At 48.5% G+C, this 18337-nt stretch overlaps 1 protein-coding gene across 5 annotated transcripts in view; it reads left to right on the top strand.

The window, feature by feature from the left end:
* The first annotated feature begins 5822 nt into the window (after positions 1–5822).
* PTPN3 (protein tyrosine phosphatase non-receptor type 3) overlaps positions 5823–18337 on the top strand; it is a 98604-nt gene continuing 86089 nt past the window's right edge. For 4 of the 5 annotated variants that reach the window (XM_037495503.2, XM_054689869.1, XM_054689870.1 and 1 more), the window contains exon 1: positions 5823–5879. The gene's annotated coding sequence lies outside the window, so the exon portion shown is untranslated. Of the gene's footprint in view, positions 5880–9924; positions 9933–18337 lie in introns of those variants that run through there. The other variant, XM_054689868.1, reaches the window with a different exon arrangement.

The following is an 18337-nucleotide window of genomic DNA, read 5'->3' as shown; positions in this document are numbered from 1 at the left end:
CCCCGGCCACCAGAGGAGGATCCCACATGGCCCGCAGACCTCTGCTGCCGCCCGCTGCTCCCCTCAGCTGTGTACTTCGGTCCCTCTGCCTGCTCTGCTCCCCGCTCTGGCTCTGGTGAATTCTCTCACCCTCCCGCGCTTCTGACTGTACCCAGTGCATGTATAAACAAAACAAACAAACAAAACAATAAATAAATAAAAAACATGCCTCTATTAAAAAAAAAAAAAAAAAGAATACAGACTAAGGGGATGAGGGGCTCCAATCTGGACTAACATTTCTGGAGCAGGCTCCTTCCTTGATCACGGATCACTTCTTCCTCTCCCTCCCCCCTGGGACCAGAAACAGCCTTACTGTCACCATCTGCCACCCCTGTCCAAGGCAGTTTTTACTCTCCATGAAAGAACTGCTAATATTTGGTACAATTCCAGAGAGCCATGTTCCCTATCTTTACATCATTTTCTTTGGTGTGCCAACTTTTAAGTTTGCTTCATTTTTCCTGATAATAAAAGAAACCCACCACAATAAGATTTAAGGAACTACGAATACATACACAGAAAGAGATACCCAAAGACCTGAAATTCTCCCAATTTGTGAAAGATAATTTCTGTAGCTTGTTTCTCTGCCTGTAAAGGCAATGCTCAGACACAGCCACTGTTAACATTTTGGGCACTTCTTTCTAGCCTTTTTTTTTTTCTCTGTGTATGTATTAAGTTGTTTTATATATGTGTTTTATATATACGTTTTATATCTATGTGACATTCAACCATTGGGGACCTACAAAACGGCATCACTTGGTTAAACGTAGAATTCACACCATGGAAATCATACTCTGCATGTGATTTTACATTTTATTCTTTTCCCTTGCCATTATAACAGCGCCATGTATTTATGAAGACATAGGCCCTTCTTGAGCTTGCATTAACAGCACAAATAATTGATGAGAATTAGCATCTCAGTAGGGAGCCCTGCCCTGTAAATCATTGAAACAGTTCACGTGATGCCCAGGCTTCCTGAGTCTTGACGTGAATGACAATACTCAGTGATTCTTCCAGGAAACTCCTATAAATGCCTTAGCCAATTACCTGTGTGCAGTGTGTGGCACCAGATTTTCTGCCCAAATGGCAGCTTCTGGGAATGCTGCTAATAGCTATGTCAGTTGCTTGTTTCTCCTGTTCCTCTTAAGTTGGATGAATCTGGTTCATTACCAGGGATGCATATTCAGTTGGAGGTATATCTTTCTCTTTAAGGAGAAGACTCTCTTTGACATTTTGCTTTTTTTTTTTTTAAGATTTATTTATGCATACAAGAACTGGGGTACAGGCCAAAGTTACGGGGGGTGGGGAGGGTGAGAGGATTCACCAGAGACAGAGTGGGGAACAGAACAGGCAGACTGAGTGAAATACACTGCTGAAGGGAGCAGCAGGAGAAGAGCAAGACTAGAGGTCTGCTGGGCCATGTGAGTTACTCCCTGACGGGTCTGGGATCATGCTACAGAGGCTGTGGATAGCTTCATAGCGCTGTGTTTAACCCCTTGCACCACTAGGGAGGCTCACATTTTGCATTTAATGTTATTCAGAGGCTTCTGGAATTCTGGGCAAGATATAATCCACCAGCACTATTAAAATAGAGAGCTGACTTTTTTTCTGCAGCAGTAGGAGAGCGCTGGCTTCCTCTTGGCAAACATCAAGACTCTCGGCTCCATAGCTTCTTGTTGCAGCAAGGTCTTGAGGAGTCCATGGACCACCTGGTTCCATTATGGTGTGATTTTGACAGTATTACTGCGGGCCCTTTCTGGACCTGCCTCTTTATCTAAGACCTGAAACAGCTCTGCTCCAGACTGGGGTTCTATTTGCTCCAGATTTGGTTGGGTTCAACCATAGACTAAGAAGATTATATGTCCATGCAAATGCATCATTTGCATAAAATTGGGGAGGTTTGTGATACAAGATCAAGTCTTGCTCATAATAACATCTTGTCCCTTTAGGTGCAATGATTTAAAAGGATGAACTTTAACATTTTTTTTTAAAGATTTATTTATTTATTTATACAAGCACTGGGTACAGTCAGAAGCGCGGGAGGGTGAGAGAATTCACCAGAGCCAGAGGGGAGAGCATGTAACAGGGTGGTCCCCAGGAAAGGGGGAGGTTCCCTGCCCCACCCAAGGGAGGGTGGAGCTGAGCAGGAAGAGGAGAAGCAGAAGAGACTGAGGAAGGAAGGAAGCAGGATGGAGCCAGGAGACCTGGAGGAGGCGCATGGAGCCTAGAGACACGTAAAGAAACTGCGCTTGTCTTTTGGTCGTGGACTGGGTGACACAAATGTGGGTGAGACCTGTGGGGAGTTGACAATGGCAGCTTTTATCTTGATGTTGATTTTGCTCTTTTCCTTCCGGGCTTGTCTGGTTGTTTGTGACCCTTTTCTGTGGGTCCCCACTGGAAGATGTTTTAGACTTGTGGTAGACTTTGGGGCCTTGTTCTGGGCCGATCCCATATGGATGGACTTTTACCCACGAGGGGATGGGTAACTTTGGGTGCTTCATTTAGAAACTAGATTCTTTGCCTTACCTGTATTGTTTCCTAGTTTTATTAAAGTTCCTTTTCATTAAAGTCTCATATGTTTTGTGTTGATGCGGCGGATGGCAGAACCCATTTAGAATAGGCAGGTTTGCGGGGTTTGGGCTGCCCCTCTCCCTGTCCTATAACAAGCAGAGCAGGCAGAATGACGAAATACACTGCTGAGGGGAGCAGCAGGCAGCAGGAGAGGTCTGCACGCCATGTGGGACCCTCACCTGGTGGCCAGGGATCGAACCAGCCCTGCAGAGGCTGAGGGCAGCTTCGTAACCCAGCGCTGAACCACTGCGCCACCGGGGAGGCCCGACTTCAACATTTTGACTCTAAGAATAAAACAATAATGGGAGACCAAAACATTTAAAGGTAATCTGTAGACTACAAACACATCAGAGGTTAAAAAAATAAAAGGCAAAATTGAAAAAAAAAGAAATGATATCTGTTTTCTCTTATGACCAATACCACATAGAGGCAGTGTGTTCTAAAACCTAATGCCCTGGCTTTGAAGCCAGACTGTGTTTAATCCTCACACTATCTCTTACTAGTTGTGACCATCTACTAGGTTGTTTTCCTCTTAGGTAAAAACTAAGCTAAAAACCCCACTCTGTAAAACAACTGCAAGACAGGTTATGTGTAAAATATTGATCACACTTCAGTTTGATAATAGAACTAGCTATTGCTATTGCTATTAAACTTAGACAAAGCTTCAAGAAATTTTAATTTGAGCATTTAAGTGTTGGTTATTGCAACGTAACATTCTGACATTAAGAAACTTAAAAAGAAAAACCAATCTCACCAAACCAAAAAATCAGACCATCTGTATTTTCTTCTCATGGTGGTGTATGTGTAGATATAATTTTCGCTCAGAGTGATTATCTTTTTTCCACTTAATATTGTAAATTTCCCGTTGCAACATGGTCTATGATGTAAGCTAATTATTACTTTGTCAAATATACCATAATCTAATTATCATTCTCAACTTTTGGACATTTGTTTCCAATGGGGTGGGGGTGGTAATCTTTCCTTTTGTTTCTGTCATGGTGACTTGGAAGATACAATATTTTAAATATCTAGCTCTTTTTCCTTAGGTGTGTGGATAGTTTTAGCTTGAATTGAGAACAGGGTTTAAGCTAGTGACTGTTCACATCACAGCGGTGGCGAATAAAGGTGGTTTCAATCGAGTATCTAGTGGACAGCAAATTGAGACAGCACCAAAAATTCACAAACTTTGGTTTCCTCATCTCAGCACTGGTAAACTGGCATGAGGCTGACGAATAATTGAGTAGACACTCAAGAAATGGATCTTTAAAGTGGCTAAACATCTTGACGTTCTTGATTTCACTCCATCTTCACAGGCGGCCCAGCGGGAGGCAGTAACTATTTGTATTATTTCAGGCACAGAGAGGGTGAGGTTCTTCCCTCATCACACAGCGAATGAGGAAAGACAAAGAACGTCTTTCCCGGCTGAACTGTGAATTCCCACTGAGTTATGGGGGGGAAAAAAAAAAAAAAAAGCCCCTGTAACCAATATAAGAGGGTGGAAGCAGAAAAGAGCTTGGGGTCGGCGGGACTCTGTGCCTTGGGCATCTCCAGGCCCGCCCAGGAGGCTCGTCCTCCCGGGCGCTCCAGCGCTCCTGGCCGACTTCGAGCATGCCCAGTGCACTCTCCGCCCGTCCAAATAGTGCTGGCAAGGCACGGAGGCTCCAGGTTTTGCCGGCAACCGGCGGGCGGGGCGGGGCGCGGGCGGGTCCCGTCCCAGGGACTCCCTGGCTCTGTCGGAATTCCCCGGACGCGACGCTCAGGCTGCGCCCCTTGAGGTGGAGCTGCCCAGCGACGTGCCTCTCGGGTACAAGTACCTAAGTGCGGTACCTGGCGCTGCTGAAGCCACCAAATAGCCCTGGGCCGACCGGACCACCCTGGATCTCGAGTACCTTCGGCCGGCCAGGATGGCTCCAGGCATCTCTCCATCCTTTCACTCACATTTTCATTCAACAATTAGATTTTGCGCACCTACTGTGTGCCAGGCGTTACTGTAGGAGCTGGGACACCTAAAGTCCAGGAGCTGAAATTCCGGACGTGAAAACACAATAAGACCAAAGCAAATCAGAGGCAACATCATTTATGGACCGCATCTGCTACTTAGCCCTCCTTGCAATTTCCTAAGCAGTTCTGTGCGTTAGGGTCTCTTCGCATGGGCTGTTCCCTCTCCCCTTCCCAATTTATCTCTGTAACTAAAATGTCATCTGCTCAGTGTCTTTGTCAAGAGCCCGGTTTGACCACATCATTGCAATTACACTCCCTCCACCTCCAAGTCTCCTCACCCTACCCTTTCCTCTCAGGGAACTTACCACCTTAAATGCTATAGTTAGTTCATTTGCTATGTTTATTTGTCTTTCCTGCATCTCTTCCCCCAAACTCCACTAGGGGACAGGATTTTTATCTATTCGTACTTGAAGAACCGGAGTAGGAGATCAATAATTATTGTTGAATCAATTAATGGTTAGTGATAACTGTGACGAAAATAAATGAGGACATGGACAGTCTCCAAAGCAGTGAACAAATTCAGTGACCAGGAAAGCCCTCTCCGAGGAGGAGGACACGTGCAATGAGAAGGTGCCACCCACGTGAAAATCTGGTCCCAAAAAATCTGGGAAACGTGTGCGCTAATGTCTTGTGGCTGGGTTAAGTTCTGAGTGTTCAAAGGACAGAAAGGTGCTCGTGGAGCTGCAGAAAGGCAGGTCCGAGCTGAGGTGGAAGAAGCAAGCAGAATCACAGGCCAGGTAGGGGCCCCATCAATCTCAGCAGGGGAAAAGTTTAACCCTGGAGACTTACCAGTGCAACCGGATGAACACTGCACCTGGAGTCAGCAGGACCCCAGCTCCACCCGACCGCTGTGCACAACTCCTCATTGCACAGATTTGTCGAGCGCAGACTGCCTGACGTTCCCACACGTGAAATCATTAACGGCGGGTACACAGTAGGTGCCCAATAAATGGTTATGGCACGAATGCCTGCGTGCATGCGCGAGGGGACTCCCGGTGGCCCGGAGCTTGGCAGGAGAGTCCCGGTGACCCCGGGAGGCGCGTCCCGGCGCGCCAGTCCCCCGGCGGAAGGGAAGGGGGTGCCCCGCAGGGAGGCCCAGGCGCCCGCCCCCCGCCGGCGCGAGGGCCCGTCGCGGCCAGCCCGGCCGGCGGGAGCCGCCCGCGGGCGGCACTGGGCATGCTCAGACGGCGGCCAGGTCGCGCCGCGAGCGAGCTTCCGCGCCGCCCGCACGCGCGACCTACCTGGGCGCCCCGCGCCCCCGGATGCTGCAGGTACGGGCTGGCGTGGTCCTAGCGGGCCCGGGACAGGGCGCGCGGCGGCCGGGGGCCCGGGTCTCGTTCGGAGGCGCCCCACCCCCACCCGTCCCTCGGAGCGCGGCGAACGCGCGGGCGGGCAGGCGGACGCGGCGGCCTCGGGGTCCCGGCGCCACGTCGGGGCGGGGAGGGGGCGCCCCGGCCGCGCACACCTGGCGGGGCCGGGCCGCGGGGAAGCCGGCGGGGCCGGGCGGGTCTGGGTCCCGGGCGCCGGGCTGGGTCCCGGGCGCCGGGCTGGGACGCGGCGGCGGAGCGTGGGCGTGTGCTCCGACCCGGGCAGGGCGGACGCGACCGGCGGAGCTTGCACCGTCGGCGACCCCGGGGGGCCCAGTGCCGCCGCGACCCCGGCCGGGGCCCGAGGGGGCTCACGACTCGCGGGGAGGAAACCTAGAGCGGCCAGACCTTCTCGGCTCCCAGGGCGAATCCGCCTCTCGGCTTTCAAAGATGGCATTTCCTGGGCCTGGCACTAACTCCAGCGCCAATAAATCCTCCCTGTTCCGTGGCCGATAGGGAATGATTTATCAGGTACCTGCGGTGAGACAGCTGCAGTGGGGAGTGTATGGGAGATCGCCCAGCCCCTCGGAAATCCCCATTTTCAGCACCCTAAACTTACTGGGAAGTTGTGGTTGCCTTAAAAATTCATGGGAAGTTGAGACAACTTGACACCTGGTTTTCTGAGGTGGTGGAAAGAGCTTGTGACTTGGAAACTGGAGCCCTAGGTTGAAGTGGGGCTCCCCCTTGGCCAGTTGGTGACCTTGGGCAAGTTGTTTAACCTGTCTGATCCTCAATTTCCTCCCCTGCTAACAGCCGGCAATAATGCCCACCTCACTGGGTTGTTGGGTGGATTAAGTGGGATAAATTATGTGGAGGTGTTTGGCACCATGCCCGGCACAAAGCAGGCGAGCAGTTGGCGTGATGTGAATTTAATTCGTTTAGAGACCCTCCTGGCTTCCATTTCATCAGGAAATTAGAATTACCAAAGCATCTTTAGGGCCTAGTGGCACAGTGATGGGCCCTGTCTTTGTGCCCAGGACTTCTGAAGTCAAGGACTTTGGAAAAACAGTTTAGCCAAATTGTAATAGGAGAGCATCTTCTTTAAAAGCAGTTTTATACATTCAGAAATTCCAGGAGTTGGCAGTTCAGCCTTTACTTACAAAAGAGCTGCTTTGCAAGATGATCCATCTTGCAAATGTTTCAGCAGATGATGCGAGGAAGTAAAGCCTGGTTGGGAAGGTTTCTGTTCTTAAAATCTCCCAAACCCAACTTCCAGTGATTATTTAGGTAAGGGTTTGGCATTGTTAAGATTTGTGGTTCCATAATTCTTCGTTGTGGGGCCTGTCCTATGCATTGTAGGCTGTTTAGCAGCATCCCTGGTTTCTAAACAGTAGATTCCAGTAGCAATCCCTTCCTTTTCCTCATTTGTTTAACCAAAAATGCCTCCAGACATATCCGAGTATCCCCAGAGTGGTGGTGGGGACAAAATATCCCTTCTGTCCTTTTAGAATCACCCTGCTTTCTGTCATTAGCTGATCAGAGTTGTTGGAGATTTTCCTTTCATGTTTTTACTGTAAGAACTAAGCTTGTAACAGCATGGAGTGCATCCACATGCATTGAATCATTTAAATTTTATAACTCCCCGGTGAAGACTGGTGGTGTTTCCGTTTTGCAGAAGAAGAAATTGAGGCTTTGAGCAGCAGATTACACAGTACTGTGGTATAGCTGGGATGTGACTCTAGTGTTCTGGTTCCATAGGCAGGTCTGTTTCTTTTGCATCAAGCTGTCTTTTATTGTATGGAAACTTTTAAATAGATGACTTTCCTGATGATTAAATCAAGATGTAAAGTAGATTGAGGCTGGAAACCTTCCTGAGATTGACTAGTTGAAAATTAACAACAGTGAGCTATTATCTGACAGAGAGTAGGTTGTTCTAGTTAAATATTCTAGTTTATAGTGAGCGCCCATAAATCCCACATACAGTTAATGGAATACCAATTTGCAGAGAATTAGAGTTGAATAAAATGTGCCTAACACTCTGTATTGATCCTAAGTTGTCTCTGGTGATTTGCTGTCTCCCAAACAGACTCCTATATGCAAATTAGACATTAGCCAAGGAACATAAAAGGTCATGTTACTGAAGGTTTTTGGCGTGGCTGAGCCATTCCTTTCAGGAAGCATTTATTGAGCTGCTTCTATAGTTCAGATACAGTGCTGGGTGGGGGTGCAGAATAAGCCAATGAAACCAGGGTGCCTGGTGGGACTTCCTAGCAAGAAGAGGACAGGTTCTGGCCAAGCCAGACCCATGGCAGGCAGGCTCTCAGGGACAGCTTGAGACTGGAGAAAGAACTCAGGGTAACACTATCTGAGCCCTCCTTCTGCATTTTATCATAGAAAAGTTATTCTGATAATTTTAAACATTGTCATTCACGTATCAGAGACCTGGCCTGAGATGGAGCTTATCCCAGAAAGAAGTTGGGGTTCCAAGCCAGTGAATGGATCAGGGGATTGATACCAACACCTTGATTGTTGACTGTGGACTAGGAGGTTTTATATACATTGTTTAATTTCTATGTTATACCAAGCCCCCCCTGCAGATGAGGAAACTTAATGAGGGATGGCAGTGTGGGGGCAGGAGCAAGGGGCATGAATTGTGATCTCCTGAACTTCGGCTTCAGACACGCCAGGGATATTTTTTGAGGATGGGCATGCCCCACCAGAGGGGCTCAGCTTTAGCGATTGGAAGGAACTGAAAGATAATGGCACCCTACCTAACTCCCACCCTCAGAGTTTATGACAGTTTAGGAGGGGACCTCCCTTTCTACCTCAGAGGTGGCTATTGACCATAATCTCAGAGCTCATCTTCCTTCCACCAGACAGTTCCTGGAAAACCAGTCCCTCTTCATGTCTCCCCAGGGTCTGTTACAGGGCCTGGAATGCCAGAGGCACTCTGCATTTGCCCTGGCGTTGACAGGCTGGTGGGTGCAGGGCAACCTGCTGGTGTTGCTTCCCAAGCCCGGGCTCTTCTTACCAACTCTGATAGAGATGGAAGGGGACCAGCCACACTGCCCTTGTCTGGATCCTGGCGACTGTAGGCTCTGATCTCACAGGTGTCTCCTTTCGTCCGTCCGCTGAGGGGGAGCTCAGGGGAGTGACTGGTAGGCCCCTGGCTGAAATCTGATCTGGTCATGGGTTCCAAGGCTCAGATCTTGAGTCTTCATAGCTCCTGCTTGTGTATGCACCTGAAGCTGCCATCTGCCTTCAAGTTAAGATGAGCTGTGAGCACAGATTTAACTGCAAATTCAGACATTTATCGAGCTTATAGTATGCGTCAGGGCCAAGCACTACAGAATAAAAACACAACCCCTGCCTTCGAAGGATTCATGATGGATTGAATCCTTCCCATACTGTGGCAAGACAGTATGCATCTCCACCTGCCTGCCTGCCTATCTAGCTATTTGTCTATCAATCAATCAGTCAATCAATCAATCATCTATCTATCTATTGCTTTAAAAGAGGATAAAAGCCAGATGCCAGAGAGGTCAGTGGAGAAAGCCATTCATTCTGATGGGCTTCAGGAGACACCATAGCGAGTACCTGGCATTTGAATGCAGCCTTAAAGGTAGAAAAAGATGACATTCAGGAGGCAGAAGGAACAGCAGAAGCAAAAGCTCAGAGGTATGAAGAGATCTTGTGTTTTAGGAGTGGGGCTCTTCCCTGGTTCAGCCTCCAAAGCAGGACCCACCTCCATCTCTAGAGAGGGGCCCAGCCTCCAGCCCTGGGCTAAATGCCCATTCTTGTTTTTCCCGGGATAAGAGCGATACCTCTGGTTGTCTATGGCATGAGCACCTTCTGCCAGGGATGCCTCTGATTTTTACTTATTCAACACTGATATGGCACTGACTGGCTGCCAAGCATTGGTCTGAGTGCTTTCCAGATATTAACTGATTCATTTAATCCTTCATGCAGCCCTCTGGCCATGCCATGCTGCCTTCCTGGGTGCCAGCTGCTTAGTAGGTAGGTAAGGGCAGAGCCCATCTACTCCCTGTGTGTCTGTGTGGGTGATGCTCTGATCATGGGTGGCTTCTCCTAGCTGCAGTTTACCTGGATGTGTTGAAAAGTAGCCTGAGTCTGGGAGTTGTGCTGGAGGACTGTCTGCTTTGGGGTTTTCACCCGTGCCCCATTTCCTTCAAGGGTCAACAGGGCTCTGTCACCTGTATTTTCTGAAGCAAAGATGGAGCTCTGTAGTCTGAAAAAGAATGTTTGTGCTGCTGCTTTGTGTAAGAGGAGGCCTGGGAGGTGTTGTTTGGATACTGAGAGAGTGGAATTTTTGAGACATTTCGATGGTTTATGTGGAAAGTTAGGACAGAGGATTTGAAGTTGGGATAGTCCTGGAAAATTCAGATCCCATGATTTACTGTCAGGATACACAAACTTTTAGTAAATATTTAAGCAGTGTGTAGTTTGGAGTGAGTTTTCTGTAGTGGGTTTTTGTTGGGGCCCAAAAAGGGACTAAATGGCGCCTTCTAGCCCCAGAATCTTGTTTAATCCCACCAGCCCCATTTTATAGATGGGCTGAGAGAGCCAAGGCTCAGAGAGATGAAGTGACTGCCTGAAGAAAATGCTCGTAACAGAGACAGCCAAGGTTTGAACCCAAGTCTGTCCTTAGACAAATCATTTAACTGCAAAAATGAAGGTAATAATCAAAGCTAGTTTCTTTAATTTGACTGTTTTCAGGGAGTTCACTGACGGCTGACTGAGGTTGAACTTGGCACAGGAAAGGGTTCTCTCCTTTAGTAATTGGGCTCTATACAAGTGCTCATCCTCATCCCAGCAACACAAACGTGGTCCTGACCGCTGCTTAACAGTCAGCACTGAACATCGCTGTGGGAGGGGTGACCCACTCCCCACTCCCAGGACAGGGCCACAGGCTTCTGGCTCTCAAAGGGTAAAGGGGAAGTTCCAAGAGGCAGGAATCAGGCCCAGGAAGGGGTTGTGGCCAGCTGGTTGATGAGAGGCACTGGTCTACCTTTGCAGGTAGGGTGTGAACCCCTGGCCCCTGCACACCACTTCCCCCAACTTGAGGTGAGTCAGCTGCAACGTCTCAACCTGAGGTTTTTGATGAAACAGATGGTAGCCAACTCCAACCATCCATTGACCCTAGCACTGGTGGGCCTGGTGAAGGGAAGATGACACCTGAGCCAGGTCTTACCCCTTTCTGTCCCCCCAGGACCCTCCCATGGTCTGGTTATCAACATTACACAGTTGTTGTAGAAAATTAAAGTGTCAGGAAGCAGAAGAAAAACAATTCATGATGCTCTGCATGGAGGCAGCTGTCATTGTCACACCATTGCAGTGGACTCCATCGGCCCCCTCACCTTCCAGCCTGTTCTGGATCCACAGCCAGGGGGGTCTTTCAGGAGCACTTACTCTTAGAATAAAAGACAAAACTAATGTTGGCATCTGCCATAGTCTCTGTTATGTGTGCTTCAGTCCTCATGCTTTTTTCAGCTCTTACTCACCTACCCAGGGACTTGGGGGCCTGGAACCCTCTTCCCTTCCACTCCAATTAGCTCATCCTTTGGGTCTTAGCACCATGTTTGTAGATATGATCCCTCATCTGCCTGAATTGGGTAAACTGCCTGCTATAAACGCTTATGCCTCTGGATCTGTCTCCTTGTGCTGCATTTTCCATACTTGCAATTTCATTTCGTGTAGTTATTTGTATTAGTGCCTGACTCCCCAGCTGCACCCTGAGCTCTGTGAAGTCAGGGTCCATGTTTCTTTTTAACAACAGCAAAAGAAGTCTCTGGGTCTTACATATTTTTTTAGCTTTGTATTTTGACCTAATGTAGACTTATAGAAAAATTACAAGAATAGAACAAAGAATTCCTATGTACCCTTCACCCACATTCCCCAAATGCCTCCATTTTACCATACTTGTTTTATCTTTCTGTCTATGCATACATACATATATATATATATATATATATATGTATTCTGAACCATTTGAGGATCATTTTTAGATTCTTCCTTTCCCCAAAAATACTTCAGTGTATTCCTAAAAACAGTTACATCCTCCTGCATAAATACAAAACAATTTTTAGAATCAAGAAATCAATATTGATAAAAGACCATAACCTGAACTGGAATCCTTGCATGGGTTTTACCAGTTGTCTCAGTAATGACCTTTGTAGTAAAGAAAACCCCAGATCATGCACTGTATGTGGTTGTCTTTAGTATACTGGAATAGTTCCTCAGCCTCTGTCCCTTATGACCTTGACATTTTGGAAAGTAGAAGCCTGTTATTTTGTAGGCTGCCCCTCAAAGTTGGTCTTTTTGTTTGAATTCACAATTGCGTCCCCATCGTCTCTGGAACATCAGATGTACTCAGTAAATGTTGACTGAAGAGACAATAAGATGGAAGAAGATGGAAGGAAAAAAGTCAGCAGGTTTTCTCATTTCCCCCACTCCCACTCTTTGCTTGCGGAAGGATGTTACCTAGCTGCAATCATACTGCATGTAAGTTTGAATCCTGTTATTTTTATAACACAGCTTCCCCCCCCATAAGAGGCTTTCTCAGGAGATAGTGAGCCTGCTGTCCCTGCAGGTATACAACAGATGTCCGCTGGTGGCTCATTGGCCTTTAAGTGCAGCTCTAACTTCAGCTCTATTTGGGCCCCAAAATAAGGCAACTTGAATGTATGATTCAAGCCAGAACATTTTGAGAATTAAAGGGGATGCTATTAATAATTGCATCTAATCAGCAAAGCTCCTCTGAGACTGCCCTAGACAAATCAAATTGGGATGTTGGTCACCAAATCCAGATGTGACTTTAAATTTGAAGTGCTGGAGGAATCAGCCTGGAAAATCTTCTAGCATTAGGAACTCCTTACCTGGAAAAAGACAAACTAATTTCTTTTTTTTTTTTTTTTTTTTTAAAAAGATTTATTTATTTATGTTTATTTATTTATTTATACAAGCACTGGGCACAGTCAGAAGCGCGGGAGGGTGAGAGAACTCACCAGAGCCAGAGCGGGGAGCAGAGCAGGTAGAAGGACCGAAGCACACTGCTGAGGGGAGCAGCGGGCGGCAGGAGAGGTCTGCGCGCCATGTGGGACCCTCCTCTGGTGGCCGGGGAGCAGCCGGGGATCGAACCGGCACTGCAGAGGCTGCGGGCAGCTTCGCAACCCAGCGCTCAACCGCTGCGCCACCGGGGAGGCCCTCAAACTAATTTCTTGACATTGCCTCCTGGGTCCATGTTCTTGATATTGGTCCCCATACACCCTCTGGTCACCGCTCCTCAGGCATGACCCACCCCAGCTTTGCTTCTGCTATACCAGCCTCAGTGCACTCCTTCCTCCCACAGGGACTCTGAGGACTGGATGGAGGAGGAGGAACGGTCTTTGATGGATATACAAGGGGGGAAAACAAGGCATCTGTGCTTCCCACCAGCTCATTTCTAATGGAATTAAAGAGTCAGGGCATGTGAGTGAGGTGGGGCAGGAGACCAGAGTGTCCCTAGATCTTATCTTCTTTTTTCTCCTGGTGCTTACTCCCACCTGTCCTTTCTACAAAAACACCCACATCCCTCTCCCAGCCCTAGTTTTGAGATTAGAAGCAAGTCTCCTGCCTTTGGCAGAGGCAAGGAAGCAGGTGGTATTGGCCACCTCTGCACAAGCATTGAATGAACACTGGACGACCTGTAGGTGCAGACAGGGACTTGCATGCGGAGAAGTCAGACAGGAACCCTGCATCTAGGTGGCCGGGAACAAGGTGAGTACAGGGCACTTACCAGGAAGTCTAGATTGCAGTATTGACCCCCAGGTACTCCAGTCCAAGGGGCAGGCTCTGGTGTACATGTGGTCCAGTTCTGTAGCTCATTTCCTGTTTAAACACAGAGACATAGAGATACACATATGTGCGCGCACACACACACATAAACACACAAACTCTACCTTCTCTAATTGAAAAGTAGCATAGGCTGAAAATGTGAAGGTATAGAGATAATTTCTGGGGCATCCCAGTTCTGGGGACTTGACAGTGATGTTCTAACTCTCCTCATTAGTGGCTTTCATGGATAAGCCAGTTAGTGAAGAAGTGTTCTAGTTCTTAGAATGCAAGATACAAGCTCTCACTGAACTTTAAAAGGTTCCCTAGTTTACTGTGTTCTTCCCCCCTGCAGGCACAGCTCTGTGAAAGCATTTAGTTTGAGGTCACTTTTTATAGGACAGAAAGAATCACAGTGTTGGAACTAGAAGGAACCCTAAAACCAAACTTTTCTAGCTCCCTCTTTTCTCAGCTGGGCAAACTGAGCCCCTGAAAGGGATATGACATGCTGCAGGACACACAGGTGGTCAGTCGCAGAGCAGGGGCCAATACCCAGGACTTAAAATTTCCAGCCCCCAAATCTTAGGCATCTTCTAGGTATATTTCTCATCTAAGGAAGTCTGTCAGGTGGACTGTGAATGTTTACTAACATCCTTTGACATTTCTCTGCCTGAGGAAAAAGCCTGCTGCCAGCCTGGCCTCCCCTTTAGGTGACCCCCCCCCATTACACTGTTCCCTTTCACGGCCAGCCTGCTGAAGGGATGGTCCGCAGTTGCTGATTTGCTCTCACCTCTCTTGAAACAGACATGCTATCCAATTCCAGGAATTCAGATTTTCTATACCTATAGTGAAAGACATCATTTTTTAAATTTTGGTAAAAATACACATAAAACTGAACATCTTCACCATTTTAAGTTCAGTGGCATTAAGTCGTGCTGCCATCACCAGCATCCATCTCTGGAACTCTTTTCATCTTGCAAAACTGAAACTCTATCCCCATTAAACCACCTCCCCACCCTCTCCCCTTAGCCCCTGGCAGCCCCCCCCCACCCCGCTACCTCCTGTCTATGAGTTTGACTGCACCAGGTACCTCCTATAAGTGGAATCACATAATATTTGTCCTTTTGCCTCTGGCTTGTTTCACTTAGCATAATGTAAAGGGTGATCCCTATTGTAGCATGTTTTTTCGAATTTCCTTCCTTTTTGAGGTTGAATAATAATTCGTTGAATGTATATATTACATTTTGTTTATTCATTCATCTGTCGGTACACATTTAGGTTATTTCCATCTTCTGGCTATTGCAAATAATGCTGCTCTGAGCATGGGTCTGCAGAAAGGTACAGTTCTGATTAGAGGGGACTTGCAGCTCTTGGTGAGAGATTTAGGTATTTGTACAACAGTCCTGTGATAGAGATCTCCCCTCCTGCCTCCCTTAACTCATCTCCCCTATTCCCTCCACCCTCCCTCTGCTCCTATCATCCTCAGGCCTTCCACAGCAGATCCCATGGTCATCTTCAGGGGCTCGCAGGTCTGTGTGTCTGGGCTGGTCATCTCTGGGTGGTTTTGGCCCTGAGTATATCACATCTGAGCATCTCCCGCCAGTGTTCCCCAGGCCCTTCCTCTGCAAGGCCAAGATAGAGCCCAGCACCTTCTTTAAAAATGCCCCCTCTAGGTGACACAGTCTTCCGGCTAAGAAACCTCAGTTCACCCTTCACTTACCACCTCCACCCCCACCCCCAGCCTGCCCCACCTCTGCACTCCCATTCAGACTGGATGAGTTCATACACTTCTCCCATTGGCCTCCACTTCTTATTGTCACCTCTAGGCCCCTCAGGCCTGTACTTCCTTCACGTTGCTATCAGAAAATGACTCCTGCACAAGCACATGATACAAGAGCAGCTCATTCTCTGTGGGTTCCATAGAACCTGGTTGCATCTCATCCCCAGCTCCACCAACTATATCCTATATGCCGGGACTTCCCAAGTTTTATTTTTTTAAAGATTTATTTATTTATGCATGCATACAAGAAATGAAGTGTAAGCCAGTTGTGAGAGGATTCACCAGAGACAGAGTGGGGAGCAGAACAGGCAGACTACTGAACTGCACTACTGAGGGGAGCAGCGGGCAAGACAGGAAAGGTCTGCTGCGCCATGTGGGTCACCTCCCTGACCGGCCGGGGATCGAGCTTGTGCTGCAGTGACTGGGGATAGCTTGATAGTGCTGTCTTTAACCCCTGAACCACCAGGGAGCCCACCCAACTTTTAATGTTACAATGCAGATTCTAATTCTAGGGGCCTGGGGCTTGCCCTACACCCTGCATTTCTTTCTGCATTTCTAAAAAGCTCCCAGGTGGTGTTGAGAGTGTGGTCCATAGACCATACCGTGACTAGCCGAATAGATCCGTGGTTCACAAATAAAGTTTTATCAACACAATCTATAAATAATGCAAGACACTTTCAATTTTGTGTTAGTTTTATCATTTTGTGTTTTATGTAATTTTTTTTTTTTCAGTCGTAAAGGCAGAGTCCTTATTGCAGGTGTTATTTGCTGTTGAAGGATGGTTTCAAAGACTGAGAGTTTGAATTCCTAAGTAGGTCCAGGTGCTGAAGGTATGGGGTGGAGTGGGGTCATGAGACTGTTTTCCTTTTGGAAAAGGAAACAGTGCTTCCCTTTTGGAAGGTACCTGCTCAGGTGGGGGCTCCCCTTCTGTTACTCATTCAGCTCCATCTCCCACAGCCCAGCTCAGCCTTCTCAGGATGTTGGCTAGAGGGGAAAAAATCTCAAGATTTTTCCTCTGGGGGAAGATGATTGTGAAAACCAGTGATCTGGACTTTCAGGGGGAGCCCATGTCTGGGGCCCTTTTGGGAAAGGGCTGCCAGTCAGGAGAGGATGGGAGGCTTCCTGGCAGCTGCCCCTTGTGGAGGGACACAGAGTCCCGTTTCTTGCTAAGGCTTTGCTGTGGAGGAGCCAGTGGGGAGACAGCTGCTGGTAGAGGTTCCCCCAGAGCTGAGCCTCAGCCCAGAGGGGAGGCAGTGGTCCAGGAGTGCTGAGGACTCGGGAGGAAGGCTGAAGATGAACCAGGGGACTTGGGAGAGTCTGGCTGCATTTGCTGCATCGCATTGGGAGGGGTGGGAAAAGTGGTTCCCAAAGGGTGAGGTGTCAGGTTTTGGGGATGAGGGAAGGGGATGGATATAGGAAGAAAATAGCCGTTTTTGACGAGCCAGCTCCTAACACTTCATCTCAGTTGAGTCTCCAGCAACTAGATGTTCGCATTTCCATACTGGAATGCCAGGTGTCACCTCACAAATGCAGGTGAAGATTTCATGATGACAAGCACTTGACCCAGTGCTGCATGAGAGTTAGGAAGTGCTTGTTGTCGGTAACTGCCTGCCATCTGTCCTTCCTGATAAGTTTGACAGAAGGATTGCTGTGTGACATTTCTCAGGTGGAGACCGCAGTTTCAGATGGAAGAGCTGGGGGATGAGATGGTGCTGCCATGGGGTGAGTGGGATGTGAGGTCGCAGAGCTGAGGAGGTGGATACTCTGGAGACTGACTGTCAACTCATGGCTGGGTGTTGGAGGCCCCCAAAAATGGCAGCTGCCAGCAGAAGGAAGAGGAGGGAGCCTAGGGGAGGGGCACAACTGGGGCAGAGAGCAGAACCTCTCAGACTTGAATTACTTATGAGAAGACTCGAATTCTGGAAGTCAGAGATGGGATCTGAGATTCTCACAAGCACCCCAGGGACTGGGTGATGCGGTTGCCTGTGATCCAGAGGCGGCACTGAATGGCGCTGGTCCAGAGTGCAGTTTAGGGCAGGGAGACTCCTAGAGAAGACAGGTGAGGAAAAGCAGAAAGCGCACAGCCGTACTCTTCTGCTCAGCTCTGTGGAGGCCTTGGAATGGCAGGTGTGTCCAGTGTCTGGGGTCCAGAGGGTTAGCTTGGAATCAGATTGTGGGTGACGATGGACCAGGGGCAGTAGGAACCCCTGATGGCTTGGGAGAAATGTTAGGTGGTTTGATTTTGCTCTTTGAGACTCCATCCTTCAAGGTCAAGTAGAACCCCTCAGAAGCTGTTTCCTTCTGTCCCAGGCTGAGCTGTGATAACACCCTCAACCCTGCCCTGGCAGCCAGTGGCACACAGGGTCTTTGTAGCACTCACCAGATGGAAAGGTGATTATTCACACATTTCTGTGACCAGCCTGTGAGTCCCCAGAGCAGGGGCCTGAGGGGCATCTTATTCACTGAACACCTGCAGCAGAGCCTGGCTGCATCTGGAACTCATCCACTGCCTGAGGCATTACAGGGAGGTTGAATGCAGAATGTTCATGAAGGGAGAATGTGGAAAACCCTGTGACTAAATGCAGAGTGCCAATGCAGAGTCGGGGCACCTGGGAGTGTTGGCGTGGCTGGGAAGATGGTTTAAGGAGTCAGCAGGACTGCAGGTAAAGACATGGGAGCCTCAGGAGATTGCATGGGGACTCTGGAGGGGTCAGTGCTGGAGATTGGGATTTGGGCATCAGCTTTGAGGAGTGGGAGTTGGGCTGCGAGTTCTCTGGAGTAGTGGGCCTCAACGGGGAATGCCAGTTTTACA

This window comes from Talpa occidentalis, unplaced genomic scaffold (genome assembly GCF_014898055.3).
Source record: "Talpa occidentalis isolate TD23 unplaced genomic scaffold, MPIMG_talOcc4v2.1 talOcc4.7, whole genome shotgun sequence".
Taxonomy (NCBI): Eukaryota; Metazoa; Chordata; class Mammalia; order Eulipotyphla; family Talpidae; genus Talpa; species Talpa occidentalis.
This window is presented reverse-complemented; position numbering and strand designations above follow the sequence as displayed.